Raw genomic sequence first — 12,221 nt, 5'->3', positions numbered from 1 at the left:
TCTGTAGTACAGCTTGAGGTCAGTCATGATGATTCCACCAGAGGTTCTTTTATCATTGAGAAGAGTTTTTGCTATCCTAGGTTTTTTTGTTATTCCAGATGAATTTGCAGATTGCTCTTTTTAATTCGTTGAAGAGTTGAGTTGGAATTTTGATGGGGATTGCATTGAATCTGTAGATAGCTTTCGGCAAGATAGCCATTTTTACTATATTGATCCTGTCCATCCATGAGCATGGGAGATCTTTCCATCTTCTGAGATCTTCTTTAATTTCTTTCTTCAGAGACTTGAAGTTTTTATCATACAGATCTTTCACTTCCTTAGTTAGAGTCACGCCAAGGTATTTTATATTATTTGTGACTATTGAAAAGGGTGTTGTTTCCCTAATTTCTTTCTCAGCCTGTTTATCCTTTGCTTCTTTAGGCAAGGCCTAGAAGATTTAATCTAAGGGAAGATTCCTGCTATTAATATGTTTTCCCTGTTATTATTAAATATATAACAATAAACCTACAAAGGTGTACTATATTGTAGTAATACTATATAGACAAATAGATGATTATTCTATGTGGGGTGGTGAGCTGTACACAGACAGCCTGGTCCCCAGGCAAGCTTGGGCCTTGAATCCGAGAGACCCAGTAGGTGACTTCTGCCTATGAGGGACTGCAGGTGTTCCGCCATGCCCCTTTGGCACCTGGCTACAGCCTCCCACAGCCCTCTGCAGAGAGGTATGTGGCCATCAGTCATGTAGGAGCAGCACCAAGCCCTCCCACCTGCAAATAAGGTTTTCCCAAAGCTCTCAGACCAAACCAATGAGAAGCACCTGTTGTCAAACCCTGACCCACCCAAAACTGTATTTAAGAATTATACCCAGATTAAATGTGTGCAAGAACTGCTCCGTTGTCTGACAGCTTTTGTCATAAGAGCTGTAACACTTGGGAAGAAGTCTGCTCTCCTGAAGTGCCACATGAAGTTCCACTGCACTCCTCACTGGCTAGTCAGCCTCTCATTGGTCCAGCCTGACCCAACTCAGCACAGGGCACAGCAAGGTGGAGGCAGAGGGAGAGCCAACTGCAGCAGCAGAAGTGATGTAAACGACTTCCCCTCCCTGCTCACACTCACTTCCCTTTGCCAGAAATCTCATACCCAGCTGGGCCAGAGATCTCCATGGAAAGTCTCCAGTACACAGGCCCACAATTCTATAGAATTCCTGATTTGATTCAAATAATTTTAGGAAGAAAGTGTTTAGACATGGTCTGAGTTGCTAGAAAGATGAAATAAAGTTAGAATCAAGAATAGAATGTGCTGGGCAGTGGTGGCGCATGCCTTTAATGCCAGCACTTGGGAGGCAGAGGCAGGTGGATTTCTGAGTTCGAGGCCAGCCTGGTCTACAGAGTGAGTTCCAGGATAGCCAGGGCTACACAGAGAAACCCTGTCTTGAAAACCAAAAAAACCAAAAAAACAAAAACAAAACAAAACAAACAAACAAACAAACAAAACCCAATAGAATGTGCCCACTCCTCATAAAGTAAGAACAGGTTGCGTAATAAGAAGTACAATGAGCTTTTAGAATTACCCTGAAAAGAGAAATAGACTTGGGGAAAATTTGTGTTCAAGGAAAAACATTGAGGTCCAAGGATAAAGCCACAGGTGTGCACTATGATAAGGCAAGGACATGTGAAAACTGTTGCTTTGAACGTATAATAAGCATATTATAATGAAACACTGCTTTGAACTTAATATCAACAACTTTCTGTAACTCTCATTCTATGTATCATTTTATTTCTGAGGTAATTTTATAGAGAACTTTTTGTATAAGAAGGTATAAAAAGTCCAGTGAAAAGAAATAAAATTGTTGGTTGAATGGTTTGGCTTGGAGAGCTTTGTCCCATCCATTCATCCATCCATCCATCCATCCAAATGTATATATGTCTCTATGTTTGTGTGTAGGTATGTGTGCATGTATGTAAGCCTACATGAATACTGTGGAGTTGATTGTGCAGACAGTCGGGTCCGGCCAGAGTAGGAGTGTATGAATGTTTGAATGTATACATGTCTGTACATATTTGCCTTTATAAAGCATCTTAATTATTTTCCTTTCTTCCTCTCTGGTTCACAAAGAGTTAGCCAGCTTAGCCAGTTTAGCCAGCTTAGCCAGTGAGGCTTCTGGCTGATTCATCAGAGAAAGGTTTTGCTTTGAGGTGCTAAACTGCAGTTTCTAGTCTCAGAGTAACTCAGGCAGGTCAGCTACCACTGCCAAGTAACTTAGACTTAAGACAGATAAAATATTTCATTATAGAAAAGGAAACCCTAGTATCTCACAAGACCAAATCCTGCCCCCACCAAAGCCCTTTCCCTCAGCTTTTCTCAAGAGAGAACCAAGAAAGAACAGCCAGGTCTGGCCCCCAGCAGGCCACCTTCCCAGGTGTGACCACACCCTGACCAGGACTGCTTAGCTATGAAAATCCTGGACTCTGCTTAAACTTCAGGACCAGAGATAGACATGAGAGGTTTGCCGGATCTGTTTGTTCCTCTTCCCAATGTGGCCACATTGAATACATCTCTGCTTTATTTTTCTGCTTTCTACTTTTAATTAGACTCTTTTTATTGGCTTATTGAAGATGGTTGGCTGGACTACTGACCCTGGCCCTGGTAGAGAGTGAAGGGAAGGAGAGTCACCCAGTCATTGCCAGTCACTAAGGTCAATTTAAGTAAGGTCTCTTTTAGGGTTTTATTTATCTTTTCTACATGTCCTGAACTCTGGGGTCCATATGCACAAAAAGTTTCCAACCAATCCCCAGACTACTGGCTAGTCCCTGACTTACCTGAGACACAAATGCTGGTCCATTGTCTGACCCTGTCATCTGGAGAAGCCATACCTTGGCAGCATGTCCTCTGAGAGCTTCTTTGTCACCATGGATGTAGTTTAATACCTGGTGGGGAAAGCCTCAGCCCAGCCTGATAAGATATCTATAAACATAAGTCAGTGTTTACATCTACGTTTTCTTGCTTTTACCTCAGCGAAGTAAATTATCCAGTAGGCTCTGAGTCTTCTATGGAAGCCTGCTGTCAGAGTTCTTTTTATTGGCCACTGTGTTAGTGAGCTGACAAGCCTTGTAGTCTTTAACAGTTTCAGTGATTTTTGGAGTTGGCATCTTTAAAAAAAAAAGATTTATTTATTTACTTATTATAAAATGAGTGAGTACACTCTCACTGTCTTCAGTCACACCAGAAGAAGGCATCAGATCTCATTACAGATGTTTGTGAGCCACCATGTGATTGCTGAGAATTGAACTCAGGACCTCTGGAAGAGCAGTCAGTGTTCTTAACCACTGAGCCATCTCTCCAGCCCCCAGGAGTTGGCATCTCTTATTCTGACATTTGCCTGACTCCTCAGGTCTTTCATTCTTTGGATACCCATGTGGGAGGAACAATGAATCTTTTCAGCATGTGAATACCCAATTCTTCAGGGAGGATGAATTTTCCATTCATCATTTTCTACCATCCACTGAGGCATTGGGCTGGTGCAAGGGATGATGGGCAGCTTTGGTGGCCCTTTTAATGTTTGTAGAAGGGTGAAAATCTCTTCTTTGTTTTTGATAGTCTTTTATTCAGCTGTCCAGAGGCCACTCGCTCTCTCTCTCTGTAGATGGTCCCATGGATATGGACTGTAGCAAATGTATGTAGTCTCAGTCTCTGATACCTCTGTTGCCCTTGTGTACCTGTATCCTTCTTGGATGAAGCTACTGCCGTCGGTGAACCACGTCACCTCAGCATCCATCAAGAGGGTATCTGGAAGATCTGATCCTGTGGCAACAGGGTAGCTGGGCTCAGGCAGTTTCTTTTGCAATATCAGAGCATAACCACAATTTTGGAAAGCAAAACCCTATGTTTAACAGTGTAAACATTCGCTCTAAAATCAAAACCAAGTGCATTATTCAAAGTTTGACTGCCAGTTCTTTTATATAAGGGTATGACGGTGCAGCTTTTAATACAACATTAAAGAAACATTGCTTTAAATCCTATATTTTGTAAGTCTGGTTTCTAGGATAAGAATTACATAAAATATTATTCCAATTTAGAGTGTCTTTAGAGACCTGCCTTCCTAGGTTGGCTCACGCCACATGTTGTCCAAAATTACTCCAACCCCGAGTTACCAGTTTATTACAAATTTTTAATCATACTCAATAATTTATAAGCAAATAATCTATAACCAAGACATGCAGAACAGTCAGAAACAAACATGAAGTGGCCACACACACTTCTTATATATTTAGACTAGACAAAATTGTCTTACTTTTTCTAGCTGTAATTTCAAGAAAGGAGCACCTTGTCACCCACTGAACTCAATAAATACAGTCACAGAGATTTTTGTAGGAAAACCCACAAGTAGCTCCCTTACTATAGAAGCGGAGACACTGCTGGTCCCTTTAAAAGCAGCTTGAACAGACAATCAGCCCCTGGAAGGGCTTCTCCAGCTGTGCTAGGCTCCTAGCTACAGGTGCAGTGCTCCAAAGGCAGTTTATCAGTTTTTGTTGTGTAATTGAGCCTGCCTTTTTTTTTTAATGAGTTAAAACTAAATCAAGGAGTGAATAAGCAGAGGATAAAGTTTTAACCATTTTTTTCCTTTTGAATATGAAACACAGAGCAACAATCAAACAACAAAACAGAAGCACGGACATAAACTGACAGACATGGACAGATTGGTGCACCAAGGATAGATAATAGACAGAGGGAAGAGAACTAGATGTCCCAAAGGGACCCAGAACCAGAACTAAGCACTCCTCCAGTAGGAGCCAGAGAGGAAGCAGGACGTCTCCTAGGAGAGCTCTGGGACAGCTTACATTGTTCATTTTCCTTGGCTTTCACCAAAGCATCCCCGGGTAGGAGTAGGCAGGAGGACTGTTTTTCTCAAACCCATTCTCTCTCTCTCTCTCTCTCTCTCTCTCCCTCCCTCCCTCCCTCCCTCCCTCCCTCTCTCTCTCTCTCTCTCTCTCTCTCTCTCTCTCTCTCTCTCTCTCTCTCTCTCTCTCTCTCTCGTATCCAGGATCTAAACTATCTCTACTATCTAATCAGGATCCAAAGACTAAAAGGCTATATAAGAATTATCTTCGCTCCTCTAGATTTTAGCATAGCTCTAAATACATACACAGAAAGTGTTCTACCATTACCTTGTCCCTTCTCACAGGGTATATTCACCGGTGACCCAAATTTTCCTTTGTGTGAGCTCCCTTTACCTGTGGTGTCCTTCACTGTACCTCTCTTACTTGAGTTCCAACATTGAGGCGCCATCTGACCAAGCCAACTAGTTCAGTTAGTCAACAGGGTCTCAAGGGAGGGAGCACGGATTGAAAAGAAAAGGACGGTTAGACAACACTGTGTAGCATGACCCCAGCCAGTGCTGAGGCTGAAGTGGGTTTATTTTTTTCCAGTCTGCTTTTATATCACTCTAGGTACGTACAAAGAATACGTCACTCCTAAGGCATAAACAAAACAGTTAAGGAACAAACAAAGCATAAACAAAGGTCCCATGATTACTGTATTCAGGGTCTTAAAAGGACCCACCAAGGTTCAAAGAACACTTTTCTCAGCTATATTCACCTTGAGCCTTCTTCCATGTCCTAGCCCAAAGTCAAATTCGCCCAAGCGCTCGCCACAATAGAATGTTGGGCTCCACTATCAGCTAGGAAGTTGTTGGGTTTCCCCTCTATTTTTAGGGTTTTCTAAGTGGAGCACTCTTTATCTTTGGGGCTCCCTTTACCTCTTTTCTGGAAGCCATCTGTTTCATGTGTCTCCTAAGGTTCTCTGATTCAGCTGCGGCTGCCAGTATGATCCTTGCTAGACTGTGCGTCTGTTGCTTCCGCTCTTCTCCTTTCTCTATTCTCTCTTTCTCTATCACTATCACTAAATCTCTCAACCTTCTGGAGTTTTCTCTTAAAATCTGGTGCTGCCTGGTTGATAAAAGCTAGAGCTACTACTGCTTTTACTGTTGGTGATGCAGGATCCGTGGAGTTGTATCTCCATAATCCTCTCTAAGAAGACTGCAGGGCTCTCATTGTGTTCCTGACTAATGTAAACACTAGTAAACAGCTTGGCCAAATTAGTGGGCTGTCCTGCAGCCTCCTTGAGACCTGCCAACAGAGCCTGTTGGCAGACTGAGAGTTTCTCATTATCATTAGTGGTGATGAAGTCCCAATCTAGATGTGTTAAGAGATTCTTGGAATATTCTCGCTCTTTGGTGACTCCGTGTCCCTGCAGCAGACCCTGCCCCTGGCCCTGCTCCAGCTACAGAGGCTGCTGATCTCCCTGAGAAGAAGGATAAGGTGGAGGCAGAAACAAATGACACCCACCTCTACTCCTCCCTGGAGGACTGAATAGATGGATGGCGTTTTAACTTTTTTTATCAAACACTTTCTACATCACGGGAGGACTGTCTGAGATCTTCTATTTTGCTCCAGGAATTTTCTTCAGAGCACTAAAACTTTTAACAAATGGCCCTGATGGTGTGGGAACCTGGGAGCCTGCCCTGAGGGCAGGAGAGCAGGAGAGAGAGCAGGGGAGCAGGGGAGAGAGCAGGGGAGCAGGGGAGAGAGCAGGGGAGCAGGAGAGAGAGCAGGGGAGCTGGGGAGAGAGTAGGGGAGTAGGGGAGCTGGGGAGAGAGTAGGGGAGTAGGGGAGCAGAGGAGAGAGCAGGAGAGCAGGAGAGAGAGCAGGGGAGCAGGGGAGAGAGCAGGGGAGCAGGGGAGAGAGCAGGGGAGCAGGAGAGAGAGCAGGGGAGCTGGGGAGAGAGTAGGGGAGTAGGGGAGCTGGGGAGAGAGTAGGGGAGTAGGGGAGCAGAGGAGAGAGCAGGGGAGCAGGGGAGAGAGCAGGGGAGCAGGGGAGAGTGCAGGGAAGCAGGGGAGCAGGAGAGAGAGCAGGGGAGAGAGCAGGGGAGTAGGGGAGCAGGAGAGAGAGCAGGGGAGTAAAGGAGCAGGGGAGAGAGCAGGGGAACATGGGAATGAACCCTGCCCATTGCTAGTGAGGCATTGGGTAAGAGCTGAGGAGGTGCTAGAGAGCTTGCCCTGGTGGTGTGGGTGTGGGAGAGCTGGCAGGCTGAGCAACTCAGCTACCACCCAGGCCCAGATCCAGGGTTTGGGTTGGTCCACTGCAACATCTATTTCATCTATGACCTGCTGGAGCATGTGAAAGGGCCGAACCTGCAGAACCAAAGCTGCAAGATCTCCATGGCACAGGGCAACAACAGTATACCGAAGAGGAGTCCCTGTGAGGACCCAGTATTGACTGTGTAGCAGAAGCCAGAAGCCTTGAACCAAACTCATTACAATGAACTTTTGCAAGTGAAGCTATTTGGACAAAAGGGTATACTGTGGGACACACAGTGACATACTACAGCAGCTTCCTTGATGAGGTTTTTGTCTTGTTTTATATTTTAATTTTCTTTGCAAGGGGGAGGTTGCAAGGGTGGAGTGTGGGTAAGAAGGGAGGGGGAGATGAGTGAGATTGGTGTGCATTATGTGGAATACACAAAGAATCCATAAAAAGTTAAAAATATGTCTATAATTGTCAGAGGAAAACTGCAGGACTGGCAGTTAAATGCAAATTTCAGGTAAAAGACAAAATGCTTTGCTAGGGAAACAATGCCCTCAATGTTAAACTTAAACTACAAACTTTCTGTTATTGTCTGAGATGCACAGTGAACTGTATCTTGGTTTTGTTTTTGCTCAGTGATGCAACTTAAGCATAGGGTGTGTGTGTGTGTGTGTGTGTGTGTGTGTGTGTGTGTGTGTGTGTGTGGTGGGGGCAGTGGTTGAATTGTATGGGCTCGGTCTGCATGGAGACATCACAATGAGTGCCTTTACTTTGTACAATTAATGAGTATCAGTTGAAAAGCTTCTCATAACAGCCATGGTGAGACATGGTCTGGCCACAGTCATCCCACTTCTAAGCTCTTCCTGAGGAGAAGGGGAAACCTTCCTCACAGACTGACACACAAATGTTCACAGCAAACCTGGAGGCTCTCTGGGCTCTCCAGCCTAATTAGGGAGCTTCAGGCCAATGAGAGTTTGTTGCCAAAAATCCCTTCCTGTGGGGAATGTCTTAAACGATGCTCCTCCTCCTCCTAAGGTTCCAACTCTTAAGATTCACCAGGAGAGGGAACAGTAAGCACACTCAGCTTCCTTACAGGGCAGGGAGTGAAGGCAGGAGAACAGGTGACTTAAGGGCTTGCTTTGGAAGCCAGCAGGGATGAAGGCTTCCTCATAGACACATAAGTGGGACTCCCTCCCTTCTCCCTCACACCTGGTCATCTAGTCCCTTCCTCTTCTTCCCCACCCCTATCATCATATCTCCTCCCATGGACCAGAAGGCTACCTGCAGTCTGGGAAGACTTGCATCCAGCTGTTTGGGAGGTGAACAGGTTTACTGAGGACAACACTTGAGATGGTCCTCTGGTCTCCACCCACCCACCCACGCACACATGTGCACCTGCACATACATGAAAACGCATTTTCCCTCACACGCTCAAAAAAGGGAGTGCATCAACAAATGGATAAATAAGACAGTGGGGAGTTACACAGTTAGCTTCCCAACAGGCAGCAGTCTACCTACAGGGTAAGGTAGGTTGGGGCTGCTGGCAAAAGGGCGCAAGAACTTTCTGAGGTGAAGGCCCTGGACTTTTGGGGGATGTGGTGTTCACATAGGTCTATGCTTGTCAGAACCCACTAGAAGGAGGTTCATCTCATTGCATGTAATTAAATACTGCACAATGGCAGTTCAAGAGAGAAACTGCTCCGCGCACCAGTGGCCGTGAACTTGTAGCCTGGGTTTGGGGGTCACAGCAAACACATTCTTGTTTGATGTGGAGCTATCACCAAGGCTGTTTATTTTTATTCTCTTATGGTGCTAGCGTTTGGGTTATTTCTTCTAATAAAGCTGTTTCTTTCTTTGCCTTTTAGATTCAGTCATGTTTGCATAAGGCTAAGAAGCCCACAAAATCTATGTGACCGACTTATTCCCTGACAATGAGGGAAGACCCACTTTCAGTGAGGACGCCCTTTTCAGCCAACAAATGATTAACTGTCCCCTCTGCCCACACTTTATGCAGGCTGTGGCCAGACATTGTAGGGGTGCTCAGGAGGCTGACAGCTGAGCATTGAGGGGCGGGGTTAGGTCGGATACTACATAAACGCCCAAGGAAATGTAAGCATCATGATTGTGAAAGAGTGTAAGGAGACTCGGCGGCCTCTCTTGGTCTCTTGCCCACTGAGAAGGGATGCTCTGTGGTCACTCAGCTCTGCCCTCTGGACTGGGTTGAGTTCTGAAGCAGTTTCTAACTACAGTCAAATCCTGGCCCTGGCACCGTCCAGTGGCATCTTCCAAAGTCACATCCTATAAAGCCCCAGTATTGAGGTCCACGTCTAAGTGGGAGATAGTCAGAGCAGGTCGCTGTGACAAAAGGAGGAATCGGGAGGGCGCTGAAGGGCCTGGGGGATATGGGGTCTGCTGTAAGAGGGGTTTCTTTCTCATTCTGTAAGTTTGTAAAAGAATCCGTGACTGCACAAAGACTTCCACACTGATGGCTGTACCTAAATTCTTAGATGACTTCGAAACACAGGATGGGTTCAGTTCCCAGCACTCCCATGGTAACTCACAACCATCCATAATTCAGTACTAGATCTGATGCCATCTTCTGACCTTTGAAGTCATGAAGCCTGCACGTGGTACACATCTATACATGTATGGATAAGGCATGAACAGGGTGCACAGCCATACTTGCAGAAAGAACACTCATACACGTAAGATAAAAAAAAACTAAAAAAATGCTTAAACTTGGAAAAATATATTTTCTATCTAAAAATGAGTAAACAAAGTGCAGTCAATCCATTAAATGAATGATACTTCCAATTAAAAAATTGCAAGTCACTGACAGAGGAACATAGGTGACCTTTAAATGGCTACTCCAGGGGCTGAGCTAGGGCTCGGCAATTAAGAGCACCAACTGCTCTTCCCAGGTCTAATCCCCAGCAATCACGTGGCAGCTCACAAACATCTGTGATTCTAGTTCCAGGGGACCAGTCCCTCTTCCGGTGTGTAACAGCACTGCTTACGCGCAGTGCACAACCATATGCAGGCAAAACACACATCCTTACACAATAATAATAAATAATTGAAAAAGTGGAACTTGAGTGAGGGGCCAGCAGTTAAAATCACTTGTTACTCCTGCAGAGCACCAGGATCAACCCCAGCACCCATGTGATGGTTCACAACCATCTTTAACTCCAGTTCCAGGGGGTCTGGTGCTCTCTTCTGACCCTGATAGGCACTAAGCACACATGTAGCACGCATACATACGTGGTGCCCTGTGGTAGGAGTTTTCCTGTCCAATTAATTTAAATATTAGTGCAGCAGGAGGCCTGTGATTGGACAGGGAAAAGGGAGGCGGAGCTAAGAGTTGCAGAGCCAGAGCTGGAGGAGACAGGAGAGGAGAGGAAGCAATATGGAGGATGACCACGATGATTCAGATCCCACATGGCTTTAAATAACCACAGGTAGCTATAATACCATATAGGAATAGAATAATTAGTGTAACTTGTCCAATCTAGGTGGGCAGTTTGTATCATTATCAATTGGCTCTGAAATTATTGTGGGCATCTTGTGAATTGAGAATCTATTGCTATATAAATCTGACTGGTTAATTATAAGCTTCAAGAGTTTTGATTTTTACTGGGTTACTGGGTATTGTGATATCTAACCATGAAGTGGGCAGTCACTGCATGGGGCTGGCATGGCAATGACTCGCCAAGGGAAATTAGCAAGTCAGGTGGAGATGTCTCAGGAGCCCTGGGCCAGAGAGTCTGCTGAGATGAGAACACCCGGCTGGAGCCATGTGGCTTGCCAGTACCCAGCATAGTGTGGGAACTTGCCATTCTTTTTAATATTTCCCGAAACAGTGCCCAACGCGCACGTATGTATGTATGTGGTATACATACAAGCAGGCAAAAATACATAAAAAGTAAATTTAATAAAAAGATTAAAGTAGTGACTCCATCTAAAAGTGTGAAAACTGTGATGTAAGTCAGAGTCCTGGGAAAAACAGCCCTATCTCTAGTGTCAGACAGTGGTCAGCAGCTGCTCAGGCTGCAGAGAAGGGCCGATGGTTGCAGGCTCCCAGGGATACATTGGGATGGAGAGATGGCTGGTGCTGCTGTTGGTTTCATGTGTGTATGTCACATTGTGTTTGAGGAAGTCTGAGTCCTCAAAGAAGCAGAATGAGGGTACACTTTAGACCATGAGGCCAAGGACCATTGGCATAAACCTCTTCCTGGAAGAAGTTTCTGCAGCCTGAGTGAATTTGTGAAAGGCTTGGGGCAGAAGGACTACTGCTGACTGGTGTCACCAGTATGAGCAGAAGACACACTGGGATACAGGACTATGCTTCAAAAAGGACACAGTAGGGAGGGAACATTGTGGTTGGACCAGGAGGTGTTAAGTCCATGGGTGGAACCTGAGGGTCAAGAGGGCTGCAGGTTGGCTAGACTTGGAGAAGGTGGATAGAGGAGTGGGCTGGCAAAGTGATAAAGAGGTGTTGATGGCTGTGGTCTCTAAGCTGGACAAAGAATCTGTGTGTTCAGAGAGAGAAGCATTTGGGACAGCCTTTCTCCCCATCCTGAGTTTTCCTTTCCCTGTAGTAGCCTATTTTGGTCCCATTTTTGGCTAGCGAGAAGCTCTGTAGCTACTTTGAAAGCTGGAATTCCTCTAGAGTCATACCTCTACTCTTTCCTATCACTGACCAAGGTGGCATTTCTCCTTATAGCCTCTCCATCCCCAGCCTGTCTTGTGAAATTCATCTCTGGGGCAGTTCTGGGCTTGTTGGTTCAGCAGCATCAAATGCTGTAACACTGGTCTGCAGAGCAGAGAGGTGCCTGATGACAACCACAGGGTGTTGGCCATCCTGTCTGGCAGCCTTCTTCCCTAGCACTGCTGACAAAGATGAACGCAACACCCAGGGCAGCATCCATGCCAGCTACAGTAGTCATATCAGGCTGTGGTGGTAAACTGTCAGCAGCTTAAGGAAAGACTGGCGCATACATAGGTGCAGGTTTTAGGCTATCATGGTGGTGAGCATGGTGGCACACACCTTTAAATCCAGCACACTTGGGAAACAGAGGCAAATGGATCTCTGTGAATTCAAAGCCAGCCTGGTCTACAGAGGGAGTTTCAGGCTATCCA

This window comes from Mus musculus, chromosome 5 (assembly GCF_000001635.26).
Source record: "Mus musculus strain C57BL/6J chromosome 5, GRCm38.p6 C57BL/6J".
Classification (NCBI taxonomy): Eukaryota; Metazoa; Chordata; class Mammalia; order Rodentia; family Muridae; genus Mus; species Mus musculus.
The sequence above is the reverse complement of the archived record's forward strand: the minus strand, read 5'-3'. Positions refer to the sequence as shown.